Raw genomic sequence first — 22,242 nt, 5'->3', positions numbered from 1 at the left:
AGTAAAAATAGACTATTTTTTATCTTCAAGAGACAATGTCAAGAGATACAAAGCAAATACAATCCAGCATAGTGAAATAGATATTCTTTGATTCTTTCCTCAATATTTGGATGGATCCCATTACCTCAGAGGAGTATGGCTTGCCTCTATCAATCCTCTGTGTTATTTAGAAGTAAGTTTGTTATATTTGTATAGTGGTTCCTGAGCCTCTTGAAAGGCAATGCAAAGACCCTAAGCCAGTTCTTTTTGAGAACCAATGCTCCTTAAGCTTCTCTACTCATCAATTATAACATTCTTAATTATATTCTGCTGTCCTGGAAAGCACATTAAATCCATAGAGAAGAAATAGTCACATGAGAAGTTGAAATCCAGAGTAGTTACCTGAGCTCAAAAGCAGAATATGGTTGTTCATATTAGGTGAGGCAGAAAGCCCTGAGTGTTTGCTTAGCATTTATATTTATGGAAGAATGACTGAACTTTTGAGCATAAACTAATATTAATATTAATTTAAATCTTAATTTCAGTAGCACATATGGAAGTGCCATTTGGCCTGAGTAGCACCTGGACTACCAGTAACACCACTGCCATTGAAAGAATGATCTTAGTTCTCTCTATGAGAATGAACTTCTCGAGAAAAGTGAAAAGGAAATCAATAGGGGTGAGTATCACAAGATCAAGCAAAACAGGCATTCAAAATTGAAAGAGTGATTGAGGCCATATGCTGAAGAGAAATTTGAAAGAAGAGTCACTGTAAATTTTGATATCAAAATAATGTAATACAGTGGCAAAAGTTAAGGGTACTGAATCCAGTGTGATTCCCAGAGTGACCACAAGACTTTTGATGTTTTCATGTCTCGTTGTTCTCACCTGTATTTAGCAGACGTGGTATAAGGAGAAGACATAAATGAGATAGTCTGTGTATTTAACTTAGAGCCTGGGATATAGCAAGTAGTGTCCAAAAATCAGTTAAAATATTTCATAAGCTTCAGTTAAGAGTGTTTTTAAAAGGTTAATCTGTATGGAAGCCATTGATAGGAGTCAGAATACATCATGGAAAGTTATGGAAGAATATGTAAATGAGTCAGGGATGCAAGTTCTCTTAATAAATAAATAAAATCCCTCTTCATTGTACTTTTGATTAGTTAACGATTAAATATAAAATTGCAAGACCAACGTGGAAAGGAAAAGTTACACAGCATATGTAGAGGAACATGCCTTAGACAGGAAAATTAATGGCTTTTCAATGATGGAAAAGATGAAAGACAAAATATTTTACTGGTGTTATTTTCTATTATCACATAGCTGTTGCCATCGGACTTAATAATTTAGTAAAAGGCTTGCTTTAGAATGCAGTGTCATTGGAGATGGCTGAAGATATCTTTATGGCAGTGTGAGAACCTTTGCAAAGGATAAAAGGTTTGCTTGGATTCAGAATGAGATAACATGTCTTTAGAAGAATGAGAACAAGGAGTACCATGGACAGTATCTCTTCTAGATTAGACATTTCTGCCCCCACCTTCACTTTTTTGCCATAGCTATGTGCCACCTGCACTAGTACTTATTTAATATCTTTCTTTAAATCAACTTCTTTTCAAACACTTGAATACTTATATCACCTAAATATTGCCTATATTCCCAACAATAATACCTAAGGTATTTTTAAAGTGTTCATTACCCTTTATATAATGCATGTTAAAGTAAATGTGCAGCTATCTCAATTTTTAAACAACAAAATCTGTTCATGCATTGCTTCAATTAATCTTACCAACCATCAGTGGTAAGCTTGCTATACTTTGAGAAGCAGTGTAACAAGGGATAGAATAGGAAAAGAGAAAGGATGCAAAATAATTTTAAGTTAGAGGTTATCATTTGTGCCCAAATATGTAGAACTTTGAGCTATCTGGGTCAAGAATTCTTTGCTGCCCCAGGAAACAAAACAAAATGTTTTTTTCTTATTTTTAGGATCATATCAGAATCAGAAATGTGGTGCTTCTATCAATCCTATATTGTAAAATCCAAAGATTGCTTGCTTACGATGTGACTCTCTTGATTTGTAAGTCTTTAACAAACATTTAAACATAATTTAACACATACTTTTAAATCTTTCCTTCAAAGTTTGGGATTTTCAAACATGAGTGCTTTATTCAAAGCTTCTGACTTTGCTATAATCCTGAGATAGAACCAAGTGAAACTGGGGAACCCTTGCTTATTCAGACCACTCCTTTAATTTTATATCCCAGAATATTTTAGGTAGGTAATATTTTAGCACCATGCCCTATAGAGTATCTCTGGAACTTTCTGAGAATCTGCAGTGTTAAAGTGCTCAAATGTCTGAGGAACTAACATTTTCTTGATAAAATAATGCTTTCATGTCACAAAAAAGAAACTGTCAGCTTTCCTTTGTAGGTTTTTCTCAAGCTTAAGAGCAGGTCCTTGACAATTCTAGAATTGCCTTTAAATATCTTATTGAAATGTAGATTAACACTGTAACATGTTATAATGGTTGGAAAACCTTTCCCTTTTAATACTTGTAGATAAGCAAGTATTAGTAAGTATTAATATCGGCTGCTATATTTTAGCATTTTCCCCCTAAATGTTGTTCTTCCCCAGAACCTAATATTTAGATTCATTTTAAAACAGAGCAGATTACCTAAACCTGGAATGTAGATTTTGTAATAAAAGTTAATGTAGGTAGATATGTCTTTAGAACATCAATTTTTACTACTCAGTCATTATCCAGATCAGGTTAAGGATTAAAAGCTTTTGCTCCATCAAGTATCTAGAGGGTCAAAAGATCTAAAATGGAGAAAAATAATATAATACCCCATAAAATTTGAACACAGTTTATCAATTTAGTAATACCCAATAGATATTTATTTACTATTTTAAAATTATAATCAAGTCTAGGATAACACAAGTAAAAATAAAAGTCACAGCCCTCACATTTTGGAGTTGCGATGTTTTATCTGGAGGCTGCTGCCCTTCTCATGATTACCTATGCCACACAGGTGAATAGGGCAAGAGGGAGGGCCTGTCTCCACTCCTTCTACCTCTGTGACCTTCAGCACCTGCTTCAAGACTACTTCGTTTCATTTTTGAAGCCTTGGGTTTGATAATGATAGTAATCTTATTAGTGCCATTAGCAGTCAGGATATATTGATCACGTCTAACACCAAGTAAAGACCTGACAAAATAGATTCTGTAAGTAAATGATTCTTAAGTTTTTCCTTAAGTAAATGCCAGACATTTGATTTTACTTGATCACCTCCGCCATTGTTAAATAAATGTTATAATGTGTCTTTTTTTTTTATTTATGATAGTCACAGAGAGAGAGAGAGAGAGAGAGAGGCAGAGACACAGGCAGAGGGAGAAGCAGGCTCCATGCACCGGGAGCCCGATGTGGGATTCGATCCTGGGTCTCCAGGATCGCGCCCTGGGCCAAAGGCAGGCGCCAAACCGCTGCGCCACCCAGGGATCCTATAATGTGTCTTAACAATTGGTTAGAATTGCATAAATATATAGAGTGAATAACATATAATCATTGAATATTTATTCATATCCAGAACCTTGCTAGAAATCATGAGAGATGCAAGGGAGTTAAGACATCACCTTGTCTTTGTGGAAAATACAATCATATTGGAAAGATTAGATGGATATGCTTCATTTCAATTAGGAAACTGTGGAATAAACCAAATGATCTAACACTTAAATGTGTACTAGAATAAACAGGAACAGAAACAGCAACATGAGTTATTACTTCATTTATGAGGAGGTAGAAATGAATTATTTGGAATCAAAATTTGGGCTAATAATTTTTCTGCAAATCTTAGTGGTATTAACTTAAGCATAGAACTCACCTATTGGGGACTCTAATAAAGAAATACCCCAGGTTTTATAAATTCACTAATGAAAACATGCCACTACAGTTTTATATGTATCTTGTGCTTTGCAACCTCTAACTTTGCCAAGAATAATTACACAAACATTTGATTACAACCTAGGATGGATGTTAATACATACAGACACAGAGGAGGGCAGTTTGCTAATGGAAACGCTGAAGATTAGGTGTTAGAGCTAGTGCCCTTTTCAAAATTAAATGCATAAGATAAGAGAATTTCTCTAATAAATTGCTGTTTACACAATTATTTTCACTAAATTAGGGATTCTACTTACATTTCATTTTTAAGTGGAGGAATGAGATAAAATATATAGCCATTATTCATCTCTATGGTTAAACATAAGTATTTTTACTTGCATACATAAATAAGTAATGTGTGTATATGTATGAATGTATGTGTCACACATACACAGACACTCCTTATCTGTACGTAAGTTTATTGAAATAGTTTTATTAAAAATACTTAAGAGATCACACAAGCTATTCAGGTCCCAAAATGCTGTAGTAGTTAACTAATTTATTATTATATATTTATCTAACAAAATAGTAGATTTTGAAATATGAATGTTCTTTGGCAAAGGTGGTATTAGAGACTGTGTCACAGAGATGGAATTGCTTCGATACTACAGCAAGGAGATGCATATCAAATGTATATAAACATCTGGACACAGATAAGAAAATATTGGCCTTATATCAAATGAAATGGAAACAATTTACTTAAAAAGTTTATCAGAAATGAAACGGCAAGAGGTCAGAGCCAGGTATGTAAAACCTCCAGGGACTCTGATCCAAAGGAAAAGAAAAAAAAAATATTTTAACATTAAAATACACAATGAAATGACCTCAGTCCTACAGTAGTTCTTAAATATAAATGTTAAATGGTTAAATTGTAGAAAAGAATTGTTTCTTCTATACCATCTGAAAAATGAGAAGGCATTAAAGCACTTCCTTGGGAAGTATTTCCTGTCTTCAAATGCAAGATTAAATGTGAACTGGTTCACTGTGAGAGTGCTCATGTATGAACTCTTAAAAGGGAGAAATACTTGGTTTTCCTAATCAAGGTTAAATCTGATATATGAAAGGGAAAAAAGATCCAGAAAGAAAAAAATAAATAAATAAACTTAGCTAAGCCTGAGCAAAGAAACACATTTCAGGAACACATTGTGAGTTTCTATTAACATATAATAACTGAATCGAATGCATAAAGATTAATTTTACTAATTATTCTTTTTACAATCTAGAGCATTAGAAGATTAGTTATTCCAATAATCATTTTTAAAATCTAGAATCACCTGGGAAGCTTTTATAGATTTATTTATTTATTTATTTATTTATTTATTTGAGAGAGGGGGAGAGAGAGAGAGAGAGTGCATAAGTGGGGGTGGGGCAGGGGTAGGCAGAGGGAAAGGGAGAAGCACACTCCCTGCTGAGCAGGAAGCCCGAAGGCGAGCTCCATCCCAGAACCCTGAGATCAGGAACTGAGTCCAAGGCAGACAGACACTTAACGGACTGAGCCATCCAGGTGCCACTCCTGGGTAGCTTTTAAAAATACAAATCTGTAGTTTTTAGGGTATAGATCCTTTACCTCTTTGGTTAGGTTTATTCCTAGGTATCTTATGCTTTTGGGTGCAATTGTAAATGGGATTGACTCCTTAATTTCTCTTTCTTCAGTCTCATTGTTAGTGTATAGGAATGCCATTGATTTCTGGGCATTGATTTTGTATCCTGCCACGCTACCAAATTGCTGTATGAGTTCTAGCAATCTTGGGGTGGAGGCTTTTGGGTTTTCTATGTAGAGTATCATGTCATCAGCGAAGAGGGAGAGTTTGACTTCTTCTTTGCCAATTTGAATGCATTTAATGTCTTTTTGTTGTCTGATTGCTGAGGCTAGGACTTCCAATACTATGTTGAATAGCAGTGGTGAGAGTGGACATCCCTGTCTTGTTCCTGATCTTAGGGGAAACGCTCCCAGTGCTTCCCCATTGAGAATGATATTTGCTGTGGGCTTTTCGTAGATGGCTTTTAAGATGTCGAGGAAAGTTCCCTCTATCCCTACACTCTGAAGAGTTTTGATCAGGAATGGATGCTGTATTTTGTCAAATGCTTTCTCTGCATCTAATGAGAGGATCATATGGTTCTTGGTTTTTCTCTTGCTGATATGATGAATCACATTGATTGTTTTACGAGTGTTGAACCAGCCTTGTGTCTCGGGGACAAATCCTACTTGGTCATGGTGAATGATTTTCTTAATGTGTTGTTGGATCCTATTGGCCAGTATCTTGTTGAGAATTTTTGCATCCATGTTCATCAGGGATATTGGTCTGTAATTCTCCTTTTTGGTGGGGTCTTTGTCTGGTTTTGGAATTAAGGTGATGCTGGCCTCATAGAATGAATTTGGAAGTACTCCATCTCTTTCTATCTTTCCAAACAGCTTTGGTAGAATAGGTATGATTTCTTCTTTAAACGTTTGATAGAATTCCCCTGGGAAGCCATCTGGCCCTGGACTCTTGTGTCTTGGGAGGTTTTTGATGACTTCTTCAATTTCCTCCCTGTTTATTTGCCTGTTCAGGTTTTCTACTATAGAACACTTCTGAAAGAAATTGAGGAAGACACAAAGAGATGGAAAAATATTCCATGCTCATGGATTGGCAGAATTAATATTGTGAAAATGTCAATGTTACCCAGGGCAATTTACACGTTCAATGCAATCCCTATCAAAATACCATGGACTTTCTTCAGAGAGTTAGAACAAATTATTTTAAGATTTGTGTGGAATCAGAAAAGACCCCGAATAGCCAGGGGAATTTTAAAAAAGAAAACCATATCTGGGGGCATCACAATGCCAGATTTCAGGTTGTACTACAAAGCTGTGGTCATCAAGACAGTGTGGTACTGGCACAAAAACAGACACATAGATCAATGGAACAGAATAGAGAACCCAGAAGTGGACCCTGAACTTTATGGTCAACTAATATTCGATAAAGGAGGAAAGACGATCCACTGGAAGAAAGACAGTCTCTTCAATAAATGGTGCTGGGAAAATTGGACATCCACATGCAGAAGAATGAAACTAGACCACTCTCTTGCACCATACACAAAGATAAACTCAAAATGGATGAAAGATCTAAATGTGAGACAAGATTCCATCAAAATCCTAGAGGAGAACACAGGCAACACCCTTTTTGAACTTGGCCACAGTAACTTCTTGCAAGATACATCCACAAAAGCAAAATAAACAAAAGCAAAAATGAACTATTGGGACTTCATCAAGATAAGAAGCTTTTGCACAGCAAAGGATACAGTCAACAAAACTCAAAGACAACCTACAGAATGGGAGAAGATATTTGCAAATAACATATCAGATAAAGGGCTAGTTTCCAAAATCTATAAAGAACTTATTAAACTCAACACCAAAGAAACAAACAATCCAATCATGAAATGGGCAAAAGACATGAAGAGAAATCTCACAGAGGAAGACATAGACATGGCCAACATGCACATGAGAAAATGCTCTGCATCACTTGCCATCAGGGAAATACAAATCAAAACCACAATGAGATACCACCTCACACCAGTGAGAATGGAGAAAATTAACAAGGCAGGAAACCACAAATGTTGGAGAGGATGCGGAGAAAAGGGAACCCTCTTACACTGTTGGTGGGAATGTGAACTGGTGCAGCCACTCTGGAAAACTGTGTGGAGGTTCCTCAAAGAGTTAAAAATAGACCTGCCCTACGACCCAGCAATTGCACTGTTAGGGATTTACCCCAAAGATTCAGATGCAATGAAACGCTGGGATACCTGCACCCCGATGTTTCTAGCAGCCATGTCCACAATAGCCAAACTGTGGAAGGAGCCTCGGTGGCCATCGAAAGATGAATGGATAAAGAAGATGTGGTTTATGTATACAATGGAATATTACTCAGCCATTAGAAACGACAAATACCCACCATTTGCTTCAACGTGGATGGAACTGGAGGGTATTATGCTGAGTGAAGTAAGTCAATCGGAGAAGGACAAACAGTGTATGTTCTCATTCATTTGGGGAATATAAATAATAGTGAAAGGGAATATAAGGGAAGGGAGAAGAAATGTGTGGGAAATATCAGAAAGGGAGACAGAACATAAAGACTCCTAACCCTGGGAAATGAACTAGGGGTGGTGGAGGGGGAGGAGGGCGGGGGGTGGGGTGAATGGGTGACGGGCACTGAGGGGGACACTTGACGGGATGAGCACTGGGTGTTATTCTGTATGTTGGTAAGTTGAACACCAATAAAAATTATTTATTAAAAAAATACAAATCTGTCTTCTAAAATTTATTAGTTCATCCAATATTTATTTAGCACTTAATGTGTTCTAGTCACAGTGATGGAGGACTCAAAGATGAAAATAGGTAATGCTTGCCTTCACAGAACTCAGTCTAGGATGGGTGGGGGAAAACTTAAGAAAATTAATCTTTATAATAAAAGTCATACAATTTTAAAACAAGGAGCTTGAGAGTAAAAGATAAACACTGATAGAAATATTTTGAGGAGGAAAAACTTGTCATAGGTTTCATTCCAAGAACAGAATTCTTACTGCTGTAAGAGGATGGATTGAGTATAGGTGTTTGTGACAGAGAAAGCAGGTAAACCAGTTAGCAGATCATTGCAATACTTCCGGTAAGAAATGACAAAGGCTAAGAGAAAAATGATGTGCAGGATACTTTGTTTGTTCTATCCAGGCCTGTGGCCCCCCAAATATTAATGATTATGAGTGACATCAAGGGGTTTCTTAGTCTTTTAAATTCCACTTTAATGGTTTAGCTAACGGGAAATACCAGCTTGAGACTTGAGGTTGGCAACAGAATGAAGTTTGATTTTGATTCCCCAGCTCCTTCTGTGCTTTGACTTCTGCTCTTCTGTCAGAGGACACGGTTTATCTCAGACATCTCTCACCACGGACCTAGCCTTTCTGGTTTCCAGTAACTCTTCCTTCCCTTTGTCCTTTCAGCCTACATTATCAACAGCATCTTGTTGCTTGTGCCGAGCTGTGGGGTCTTAACGTATTTCTGGTTGATTTCCACAAATATTACTTACCCTATCTTTTAAACATACTTACATTAATATCTCCTTCATATTACCCATTTTAAGTGGGTTACTGCTTTATGGAAGGACCCTGAATGTTACATTCGGCAATTGTGGAGAAGACATGGACATATTTACATACATTTGAGAAATACGGAAGACAGGATTTAGTGGTGATTTAGAAATGGGGTGGTGTGTAAAAGGGAGGTATTGGGGATGACTTTCAGGTTGCTGGCTTGACCAGTGGGTAAATGGAAATACTCTTTATAAGAGATGAAGATTCTCATCTTTAGTAGAGAATTTAAGTGGAATGGCAGCAGGTCAAGGCTTCTGTCTGGACCATAACTTTTTGAAGATTCTATTTATGTATTTGAGAGAGAGAGAGAGACAGAAACAGAGAGACAGAGAGGGAGAGAGAGAACATGAGCAAGGAGAGGGACAGACGGAGTAGCAGACTCCCTGCTGATCTAGGAGCCTGATGCAGGGCTCAATCCCAGGACACTGAGATCATGACCTGAGCTGAAGGCAGTTGCTTAGCCAACTAAGCCACCCAGGTGCCCCTGTCTGGACCATATTGAGTGGAACTCTCAAGCAGACCATTTTTAAATTAGTCAAAAGTTAGAAGAGCAGGATATAAATCTGTATACATTTTGTTGAGGTGAAGGCATCAATGTCATTTCAACAGAGAACAAAAATGAACAACATATAACAAAGTTCAAATTCTCATGAAGTTTATGGTCTACTGGGGAAGAAGTTATGAAAAAACAATAAACTACAATGTTAAATTAATCCTACACAATAAAAGTACAAGAAATTATAATATAATGAGAAGACAATGCATTTTAGAGGTTGAGAGAAGTGACAGCTCATATTATATACCAATAGATACATTTTGAACAGGTGAAAAAATGGAGGAAGACTATTCCAGGCAATTGAAACAGTATTTATCTTAAATCTCTGTGGAATAAAGACATTAGTTCATTTGAGAAAGTAAAAATTGGCCAGTGTGGCTGAAGATTAGTGAGCAAAGGAAGAAATTGCATGAGATTAGGTTGCTGAGGTTGACAGAAAACCAGATTATTAATTAGGTCATGACTGTTAGGTCCAGACTACTAGGATGCTATTTTCCACCTAGTCCTAAAGCAACTTTAATGCAAATCTTAAAATGCCCACCACTGCCATACAAACTCCACTATTAAATCTTGTCCCATGCACATCAGATAAAATTGGGATACTCAACATTTTTCAAATTATTTTACAATTGTACAAATTGACTCATCTATTTTTGTAGTAAAACACTACTTGATAAGGGCATTGATGGAAAAGAGAGAGTATATTTGACAAATCACGTGGAAAACAAAAATGTATGGGTCTAATATTTCTGTATGTCTTTATTCTTAAATAGAACTTCATAAATTGCAATTTTTTTGTTTTTTATTTTTAATTGCAAATTATTTTTGTTTTTCCCTTTAGGTACCCTTACTCTTTATGACTTATTACATATGAAAAACAAACCTATTATATAGAAATACTGGGAAGTAAAACCCTAAATATTATTTAAAGCTTATACTGGACATTTTCACTAGGACTTTAACACTAAATTCAGTTATCCTAGTCTTTTTGCAAAAGCTGGTGCTTTTGCTAGTTTAGTGGAAGATGTTCATATCTGGACCTCAGGTTGCTGGTGGTTACTTACTGTGGTACCCATAACAAACACACAATGAACAAATTATAGCTCTATTCAAGGATAATACATTTATTCTTCAAATGAAGGAAAATATTTTCAAAAAGAGCTAATTCTTATTCAGTGCTACTATATGCTAGGCTTAAAATCTTCATATATATTAAGTCATCTACTCCTTGTAAAAATCCTATGACACAGGGACTCTTACTATCAGGGTTTACAGATGAGGCAACTCAAACATACGTAGTTACTTAACCTGTCTAAGGATGCCCAGACAGTACACTGTAGCCTGGAAATGCAACGCGATGGTCTTGCTTTAGCATGTCATTCTTATGCAGGCGCCACACTAATCTTCTCTGTATCATTTCAATTTTAGACTATGTGCTGCCAAAGGAAGCGCAACAGTCTTGCTTTAGAATTCGCCTTCTCAGCTCTCACTGATTGGTGTTTTCCTTTAATGGAAGAAGATCCATTTAGGGGCAAGTAAACTATCATATTATTGAGTAGGTCTCAGGTCAAATTGTTATCAGTGATATTTTCTTGGGTGGCAACGTCAAAGAATTGGAAACTTTTGCATCTTATAGAAATGGGCAAAACTGGTCAGTAGTTCTTATAACCAGGAATATGTCACTGCACAGATAAAGGGATATTTTTATCACTTTTGTTTTTCAATTTAAACACCTATAGGATAGAACTGAGAAATGAATTTGAAGCAGTTGCTAGTTTGATCTAAGCATTTGTCAATGAAGTCAGATGTAAAACTGACTTGCTAGAATAGGTCTAACTGTCTTCTAAATGATGGGAAATTTGGCAGAGGAAAAAAGAAAAATTATCTATCTACCTATTATCTATTATCTATCTATCATCTATCTATCTACTATCTATCTATGTATCTATCTATCTATCTATATCTATTATCTATCATGTTTATATCTCTTCCACACACATTTCTTAAAATACTGAAATTAAATGAAGTCTGATTGTAATGAATATTTGCAAATATTTTTGAAGAATAAAATTCCAGTAATTCTCTAGAGTTGTTTCTCAAGTTTAAAATGTCTGTAAAGAGCAGAAGGCATATAAACTTCATTTTGTAAGATTTTCTTCCTGTCAAGATGATTTGTTTTGAGAAGCATCCGAGGGTCTTAAGGCCACCCACCATTTTAATAACTCTGATTGTTCTGTGTATCATCAAGTCACTGCGTCCAATCTGGACAGTTTCATTTTACATAACTATAAATTTTACTCTCTAACTGTCATTATTATAAATTGATCTCAATAAGAAAATGTTCATCATTGTTAAGGGATGGGGGAAAAAAGCTCAACACAGCATATATTTCAAGCTTCCAACAATATAATCGCACACTTCTAAGTATACAATTCTACGTATGATTCAAAGTATAAAATTTCTAAATACTACTTTGGCCTTTTATATTTCCCATTTTATTTTTTGCTGTCAATATAAATTTAGTATCTACTGAGAAAAGGGTCTCAACTGTTGTTAAGGATTTTTTGAAGGTTATTGTCATTTGTAATTTCTTTTCTATGAGATATTTCAGTGTTCAGAATTTAATTCTAGGATGAAGTGTCAAATATGAGGTTGCTGGCTACATAAATACTAACCCCCTACCCCCAATTCAATTTCAAAGAGCAATTCAGGTGAGAGTAAATAAATAAATAAAAGGTTTTGTTAATGTTGGACATTTGCTTGGTACCGTGTCATTCAAAACTCCTTCCATTTAAAAACAAAATTTGCATTGACATATGAATGATGTATAATGCAGCATAATTACTTACGGGGTCTTTGAAAAGAGAAGCCCCCTTTTTTCCAAGTGATTTAACTTTGAAAAGGAATTACTTCACATGCCCAACAAATACTATTAAAAAGCATTTTATGAGGTTTTTTCCCTGCATATTTCTACACATGGACAGACTATTGTGTGTTCTAAAACCTGTATTTACATGACACACTTTTATGGTCCAATGGGCAAACACTACTTAGTCCTAAAATAACATCACAGTAATGACTACAGTCAAGACAGCAAGAACACTCCACCATTATTATCCATATCAGACTGCACCAGATGGGGTATGTGTGGTGGAGTGCTGACAGTGGCGAACACTGAACAACTCTTTCTGGTATTTTTGTGTACTCTTAGGCACAGCAATATTACATTTAAAATAAGCAGTGCATCAGTTCTTTCATTTTGAAGAAATATATTGTATCATATATTCCTTTCTTCTTTTGAATTTAGTAGAGAAAAAAATGACATGGAAAATTGAGGATGACTTACAGTATATGGGATTTAGCCAAATTTCACTGGGTAAAAGGCAAGTTTCCAACCTCAGTAGTATTGATCCTTTTGTGTTGGGTCATCCTTTTGTGGGAACTGTGCTGTGCATTGTAGGATGTTTAACAGTATCGTTGACCTCTATTGACTAGAAGCCAGTAAACAAACCCCAGGGAGTTGTGACAACCAACGGTGTCTCTTTGCGAAGAATGAACTCTTGAACATACACATACTCTTTGAACATATTAAATTACAAGGGTTGGCTTTATCAATATCGGAGTTTTATAAGTCTCTAGATGTAAGATGTACGTTTTTTTCTCAAAGTATACTTCATTCATGTTTATTCATTTGTTTTCCCTTCAGTCATGGTTAGAGTATATAAGCATTTTGCATCTGCAATATTATTTCACACATTTTATATTGACAGCAAGAAAATAAAATGGAAAATACCGAGTCAAATAATACATGGGGACATATTTAAGAGAAAGGCCTCAGTGTTTATTGAGGAGGAGAATTGGCTCCTACAAGTCCCTGTTGGGTCACAGGCTCCAGGAGACCTGCAGCTCTAGGCTAATTCTTGCTCAGTGTTAAGAAAAATACTTAAACTAAGGAATACTTCATGACAAAAGCGGCTCCCTCCTAAAATCAGTGGAATTTTCAGTTACATTTCTCATCTCCTTATGCTTTTGGAATAAAGACACTGTTTCTCAGAACTCGGGTAGTTGGAAAGAAGAATGAGACAAGATTATTTACCACATCACTGATTATAAACATGACTAGAATTGTAAAAATAAAGAAAAGAAGTCAGACTCTTTGCTTCTGCTTCATTTTGAATGTCCACCAGTGGGTCTAATTATCATGCGGGAACTGTCAATTCTGTCATTAGGCGTAGTCAGGGATTCATTGTTTTAGTTAATCAAGAGTTGTGCTTTGCAGCGAGTAACCATATATTCACGAATTATCAATTTTAAAATTACTAGAACATAATAAGAGTGTACTTATTACTACATTTTTCTCATATTAGTTTTTCTTTGATAATTTAAAAAGGCTTTCAGGATATTTTGTTTGCTTTAGGGTTATCACTATAAAGCTAAGTTATTATTCTGTAGCTATGAAGAAGTGCCTTCTGATATATATCTCTACATGATATAATGCCAGAAAAAAATAGCTCTTAACACTCAGTATTGGTGTTGAAATATTGGTAAGTGCTAAATAAATACAATGACAAAAAATAATAGTCTATATTATACATACCATTGTATTATTTTTAATGCAAGGTATCTAATGTTATAAAAATTCAATAAATAGTGAAAAAGATAAAAGTTTCACTCATAATCACAAGTTCCTAGTAAGTGATCACTATGTCTGGGCTAGTTTTCTCAATAATAAAGTACATAGTCAATAGAGAAAATTAATGTGATTATATTTCAGGAAATACATGTTTAACATTATAGCTTTAATATTGCACTAATTTTCAGGATACATGCAATTTTTCCTTAAACAAAATTATTTAATGTGCCAAATACTGACCTGTCATTTTATATTTCTCCAGACTTCAGTAATCCAAAATAATTTAACCTACTTATTCAGGATTATCAAGTCTTCTCAGAAGCTAAAGTGTAAAAATATAAAGCAAACCCTTGATAGGTTAGGAGAGAGAATAAGATCTGTTTGGATGAGCAAGCACCTTAATTCCCTGAATAAATATATATTCTATATCAAATAAGCTTGGTCAATTTCTATATTTACTTTAATTTTTAATGTCGTTTGCTTTGTGGTTCTCAAAAACATTTCTCTTACGCATAGAGAACAAAATATGAAGCATTCTGTAGTTAATTTTTACAATTTCAGACGAGATCGGGCGCGTTCAGGGTGGTATGGCCGTAGACAAGGTGAGACAAGATTCCATCAAAATCCTAGAGGAGAACACAGGCAACACCCTTTTTGAACTTGGCCACAGTAACTTCTTGCAAGATACATCCACGAAAACAAAAGAAACAAAAGCAAAAATGAACTATTGGGACTTCATCAAGATAAGAAGCTTTTGCACAGCAAAGGATACAGTCAACAAAACTCAAAGACAACCTACAGAATGGGAGAAGATATTTGCAAATAACATATCAGATAAAGGGCTAGTTTCCAAAATCTATAAAGAACTTATTAAACTCAACACCAAAGAAACAAACAATCCAATCATGAAATGGGCAAAAGACATGAAGAGAAATCTCACAGAGGAAGACATAGACATGGCCAACATGCACATGAGAAAATGCTCTGCATCACTTGCCATCAGGGAAATACAAATCAAAACCACAATGAGATACCACCTCACACCAGTGAGAATGGGGAAAATTAACAAGGCAGGAAACAACAAATGTTGGAGAGGATGCGGAGAAAAGGGAACCCTCTTACACTGTTGGTGGGAATGTGAACTGGTGCAGCCACTCTGGAAAACTGTGTGGAGGTTCCTCAAAGAATTAAAAATAGACCTGCCCTACGACCCAGCAATTGCACTGTTAGGGATTTACCCCGAAGATTCAGATGCAATGAAACGCCGGGGCACCTGCACCCCGATGTTTCTAGCAGCCATGTCCACAATAGCCAAACTGTGGAAGGAGCCTCGGTGCCCATCGAAAGATGAATGGATAAAGAAGATGTGGTTTATGTATACAATGGAATATTACTCAGCCATTAGAAACAACAAATACCCACCATTTGCTTCAACGTGGATGGAACTGGAGGGTATTATGCTGAGTGAAGTAAGTCAATCGGAGAAGGACAAACAGTGTATGTTCTCACTCATTTGGGGAATATGAATAATAGTGAAGGGGAATATAAGGGAAGGGAGAATAAATGTGTGGGAGATATCAGAAAGGGACACAGAACATAAAGACTTCTAACTCTGGGAAATGAACTAGGGGTGGTGGAAGGGGAGGAGGGCGGGGGGTGGGGGTGAATGGGTGACGGGCACGGAGGGGGACACTTGACGGGATGAGCACTGGGTGTTATTCTGTATGTTGGTAAATTGAACACCAATAAAAATTAATTTATAAAAAAAAAATAAAAAATAAAATAAAATAAAAAAAAAAAGAAAAAAAAAAAAAATTTTTACAATTTCATCAGCTGGTAGCAGAGGACCAGTTGCTTAGTGGATAATGTATTGGCTTTATATTCTAAAGGACAACTTCAAATCCTGTTAAGGTTATATTTTTATTAAAATTTCCATTAATTTTTCCATCAATGTGATTATAGATTAACATTAATTAATTCTTACCATTTTTGAAGAAATAAATGGAGCCATATCTGATTCAAAGTTAAACAAGACACTATTCAAGGTTTCTTGGTAACCCTTTCCTGGGTTCAGAATTGGTTGGGGAGAAAGGGAATAAGATATCTTTAATGGCATTTTATTGAACTTAGCAATTTAAATGGCCTACCCTGATTTTCAAAGATATCAAATTACCATATGGATGATGTCTTTCTCATCAAATCTGGCTCTTAATGTTTACCACGAAAATGACAAAGGTAATTTTTAATGTTGGATGTAGTACTTATATGTATAAATTGCTGATATTAATGAGAGTTCTGGGATGAGGTCTTTCTGTGCTAAAACTGATAAATCAATAAATAGATTCATATAATAGAAACTGACAACAGAGACCACTGGCATTGCTTCTCTGGAGTTTTAATTTATTTTTACAGCAAATGGAAAACATATCCTAGGAAGAGTATAATCTTAACACTACTAGGGGAATTCTGGGATAGATATAAAGGTGGGCCACCAGGTATCCTCTTTGCATGAAGGCATTCTAAAATGCCCTCCTAGGAGGGAGGCCTGGGTGACTCAGCAATTGAGCATCTGCCTTTGGCTCAGGTCAGGATCCTGGGGTCCTGGGATCCAGTCCCACATGGGGCTCCCTGCAGGGAGTCTGCTTCTTCCTCTGTCTATGTCACTGACTTTTCTCCATGTCTCTCATGAAATAAAATAAAATAAAAATAAAATAAATAAAATAAAATAAAATAAAAATAAACTCTTAGGAAAGATGCAAATGAGGATTTTGATCCTGGTAGTACAGCTCTGGGTCATTGGGAACAGTCCTTTCCAGATCCATGTGTGACAAAAAAATTATTACCAGCTTTGGGATGGGATGTTATTCAAAGTAAAATGCAAACTTACCTTTACGCTCTAAACTTTAGTGACTAATTTGAATGTCCCATTCTCTGAAGTATTGCAGGACCTAATAAAGTTCCTACTCAGCTTATCTTAACCATTTAACAGTGATGGGAAGTTTGCAGTATTCTAGGATTCAGAGAGGAAAGCAGAGCTAAAGTTTTGGACAATAGCACTGTGATATTAAAATTTAAAGGAAAAGTCTAGGGACCATTATTTCTCTTTATCTTGCTTGTCTGTTTTTTGTTACTTGTAATGTGAAGAAAGGTTTTTAATCTCTTTAGAAAAAAAGGATGCAGTAGAAATGTATCAAAATGTAATCCTGGACATGAGAAATTTTTTTAAAAAGGCTGAAACCCCCAAACACCAAAATGCATGTGTTAATATTTTATATTATATATTGAGATGCTTTTACAATGAGAAAACTATTAGGCTATTAGTTTTACCAACAGTATTAACAGCCAACATTTATCAGACATTTTCTTTGTGCCAGACACTGGCAAGAGTCTTAATTTCATGGCAAGAATTTTAATCTCCCCTCCCAGCCACCATATCGGGAAGGGGTTATTATTTTTCCCATTATAAAGATAAGTAAACTGAGTTTTACGGAGATTAATTAGCAAAGACTAAATGTTTAGCAAACCCTCAGAACCAGGCTGTGACAGTCTTAAAATGTCAATGTGGAAATTCTTAAAAGGAAAAACTTTGTTGCAAAGAACATTGAAAGTAATGTTCTCAGAGTGGAACAAGAAATTGAGAATATATTAATTGTCCATGTCATAAGTTGGGAGAGGAAGTATAGAGTTGTCTCTTAAAGTTGTCTGCAGACAGGATTATTACAGTAAGAATAAAATGTTTTAGCAAACCATAGATTGACATCCCCATGCAAAAGAGTGGAAAAAAAGATCTTCATGCCTAAATCTCCTCAAAAAACACGTGCATTCCATATGGGGCTGGGTGATCCAGAGCAGGGGTTCAGCACTTTTTCTTTAAGATTGGGTTTCATTCTGCTAACAGCATGTTGGCTGAATGCCCACTAGCAAGCAATTAAGACTTTGTGCTTGCCTGCATTTTAGTAGCTCTCCTCGTGAAACATGCGGCCACATGGGAGCAGAAGCTTTGCCAGCATGGGTCACGGTCTGGGAGCAGCATCAGGAGAGCTTCTATACTCTAAGGACTTGTAGTCTTCTGGGAAGTTGAGGAGAGGATGAAGGATCGATTGGCTGTGCCTGTGAAGGAAGATCAAGAAGGGAATCGTTAAGAAATGGGGACTGTGGAGAGAGACCTAAAGTAGAGTTAGGAGAAGGAAGCAAAATGCTACCAATAAACCTAAAGAAAAAGGGTATAAATCAATGTCTAAAAAATGAGACACAGTTGGGTTAAATATAAGAAGAAGACAAAAACTGGATGGCTCATAAGAGTTCCTTACCACTGAACTTGGATCACACCCTTATCATTTTTTGAAAGCAACACAAATGCTGAGCACCTGAGATGTGCCAGATAAGAGGGCTCGGGACCTGAAGGTGACTGAAGGTGCAGTGAGACATCTGCACTCAGAGATGAGTAAGGGGAGACTCCATGCCTGATGTGACACTCATATAGATTATTACGGAAATGGCAACAGTGTGACCATACTGTTTTCCTCTCCCCAGCCCACTACCTCTTTTTGTGCCTGCAAAAAAAGGTTTGACTCAGTTGGCATAAGGTGTGCCTAAAAGAATTAGAAAGCTTTATACAAAGATGAAATAGACTCCTTGGGAGGGGGCCAGCATTTCACGTCTGAAAAGGTAATCGGCCAAATCAGTGATTTTAAATCTGATTGATTACTCAAGACCTCCTGGGCATTATTTTACAGTACAGATGTCTGCTCCCTGCTCCTGGAAGTTCTGGTTCAATAGGTCTAACCAGATATATCCTCATGATGTAAACATTGCCCTGAACAGTTTTGAAAAGGAAAATAGTATTTCCTTCTCCACAATAGGCTTTGTTAGGTAGGAAGGAAGGAAGAACCACTGTCCTGCTGGCTATATTTGCATAAAATCTGTAAAAAAATACAAAGATATAGAAAACCATCCTTCAAATTATTAATATGGCCCCTTAAACAGGTAATGTCACTGGTGTATGTGAAAACAAATTTATACACATTATTTTGGGGATACATGTATTGTGTTAACCGAAGCATACTTGATAGATGGATAGAGATAGAGAGAGATATAGATATAAACATAATTAGTAATTTATACTTTCTTACTATTTGGAAAGTTAAATATACACCGGGTTTATATGGAGTCCTAATTTTACCACTAACTAGACTCTAAGAACCCCTACATGACATGCAGAAACTACAACTTTCTGAAAGTCAGTCTCAATCAAAAAGAAAATTACATGCTCAAAGATCTGACTCATAAGAATTCTTGGGTTTAAAATATTATTCTTTAGTAAAATAAACCTTTGCTTACACAAAATCTTATGCAAATGCCTAAGATATCCGAAAAGATTGGAAGAGTTTGGGGAAGGGCAGGTGTAGGGCTCCAGAGTCACCTCTTCAGCAATTGCATTATCGTCTACACTAGGAGCTCCTAACAGCCTCCTCAGTAACCTGGAGTTCCACAGAGCACAGGTGGAAAGCAAAAACATTTAAAAATTTATTCTAAATTCATTTAATAAATGTATGCATGTATGTATTCATTATTAATTAAATTTATAAATTTAAAGTGCATTTATTTGCTAGAATTTAAATTTTAAATTAAGTAAAAGGGAACACGCTGAACATCATAATGGGTTCCAGTAGATATGTGAGGCTAATCCCTAACTGGTTACCCAAGTTACATCTCCCCAGTGGCTTAGGCCAGTTACAGAGCAGTGCACATGTGGCTGAATCTGTGGTCACTGTGGTGGAGTGCATGAGCTGAGGTAAACAAACAACAGGGCCTCTTTGTCAAACCCAACTGGGTTTGAACCTCTAATCTCCATTTGCTAGTTAAATGACCTTGAGCAAGTGAGTAGAACTTCCTGCCGTCTTCTGATCTCGGCCTGTGAAGTGGGGGTAATTTCTACCTTCCACTCTGCTAGAGATTGGTCTTTAGCAATGGGACTGACCCACACTGTTCCTCTTCCTGCATTTTGGTGAACAGGTCAGGGTAGCAATTTGGGAAATGGCTCTAACTCCTTCGAGCCTACTTTTCATTTCTCTACACAGAGTGGACTCCTTGTGGTACCAAAGAATTAATGGCGGGCTTCTGCGAGCAAGAAATTGCTACGACTTTTACCATGGAACCGAGGAGAACATCTTATTAAATTCCAAGTTCCCAAATATGATGGTCACACCTTAGTGTATAATAACTATTTACCATGGTCTTGGACTATGCTTATGTACTGGTGATCACAGGGGGTAGATTTTTTGTTACAAATCACTGCATTTTCAATATATTCAAGCAACTGCGCACCTCCAGCAAGTCAGGTGAGCCTGAAGGCTGGCAAAGGGCAAGGGTAGAGCTCTCTAGGTAAAGCATAGATCATTGTGTGTTTAAGTGAATGTGTGTGTGTTTGTGTGTCTGCATGCATATCCCCTGAGGTGTCCCAGAAAAGCAACAATAACAGAAATAATGACTGTGATTGCCCCTAGGTGGGAATTCCATCTCATTTTTTGAGATTTTTTTTTTTTTTCAACTGGGCCTGGCAAAAGAAAGGAGTGCTTAGCCTGCACAGCTTACTTTGTGTTATTTCCAAAGGAAGTAGTGTGGTACCCACCGGCACATATAAAGCTTTTTTATAATGACCAGATTTTTCTGAAAGCCGTATGCGGTGTAAGTGTAAACTGATGCAATCAAAATAATTATTTATGTTTCTTTCAGGTAACAGCATCACCTGTTTTGAGAAAAAATGCTTCTGAATTCTTCCCTGTTAACGCACTTTACGAGGATTTTGCAGGCATTCAGTGCAGAGAACCCAAACATTTTATTCTGGCAAGGGAAGCTTTATAGAAATATTTGCAATATTTTGTGCTAATCCCTCCACAAGTCACTTTGGTGTGGCAAATATTTGTTCAAGCAGACTTTACTACAGTTACAGAGTACATCAATCTGTTGTTTTAACCTTTAGAATATAACCCTGTGTCTTCTCGAAGGAAATAAAGAGTCATTGATGAAACCTTTTAAGTTTTCAACTTCTTTGCAATAAGGTGCCTGGAAGAGACAGCCGCACGTTATCTCCAGGGAATGGATTAAAGGGGATGAAGTGCATCCCTGCTTACTTTCTTGGCTCATCTCTTTATGGATATGAGGGACCTAAAAAAATAAATGGTGGTCAAAAAGAACAAACACATTTATTAGAGCAGTTAGAAAAGACCGTTTTGATATTTGCCAAGTTCCTTCTCAATAACATGTTTGGCAGCTACCAAATGACATGGCCTGCCCAGAGTTGATTTTGATGAAGCCTCTGGGATGTGTTAAAAAGTAAACCAGAGCAAATCACGTACTGGAAAGCATAACTCAATCAAGGAAAAATGTATGATTAAGGGTGACATGGGCAAGGAAAGCTTTGCCAGAGCTCAGGGTAAATATTTGTATCAGTGTGAAGAGAAAGCTTTGTGACGCTGATGTCAACCAGCTGGAATTTTCATTGTTTATAAACTTTTGTTGTTAGAGTTGAATTCTGGCAGAAAAGGTACCAAAGAAAGAGCAGTTTCCCAGCATGAAAGTTTGAATTGTGATAAGGCAGCTTGACCAGATATGAATACAACCATGCAAAGTTTCAGCCTCCTTTTCCTTCCAGAATTCTCTTGCCAAGAAACAAGCTTCTTGCCTTAATCTCCCTTTGACAAAATTCATCAGGATTACCCAAAAGACAAGATTTTGTTTTGTTTTATTTTTTTTTCTGTGTTACAGGATTTATGGCTTCTTCTTCCTTAGTAGGATGATCAGAAAGTGGGTAAGAATCTAGATTTTTTTTTCTACGGAATATTGCCACATGAGTTAGATATTTTAATGATTGGAAATAAAAGGTTTGGGATTAAAACCAATTTTTGGAATAGTGTTCATCAACTTTGTGATGCTAAGTCATTTTTGCCCCATTGTAGGTCATTTCAATACTTTTAAACTGAATATTCAGTAAGTTAAAGGACTTGGGTACTT

At 36.3% G+C, this 22,242-nt stretch overlaps 1 non-coding gene across 1 annotated transcript; it reads right to left on the bottom strand.

Annotated features, from left to right (window-relative positions):
- Positions 1–10,941: 10,941 nt before the first annotated feature.
- Positions 10,942–11,048, bottom strand: LOC129495629 (U6 spliceosomal RNA). Its single transcript, XR_008661570.1, has one exon. It is a non-coding gene; the product is annotated as a U6 spliceosomal RNA (small nuclear RNA).
- Between the last annotated feature and the right edge of the window lie 11,194 nt (positions 11,049–22,242).

Source organism: Nyctereutes procyonoides, unplaced genomic scaffold, assembly GCF_905146905.1.
Source record: "Nyctereutes procyonoides isolate TBG_1078 unplaced genomic scaffold, NYPRO_anot_genome, whole genome shotgun sequence".
NCBI lineage: Eukaryota > Metazoa > Chordata > Mammalia > Carnivora > Canidae > Nyctereutes > Nyctereutes procyonoides.
The sequence above is the reverse complement of the archived record's forward strand: the minus strand, read 5'-3'. Positions and strand labels throughout refer to the sequence as shown.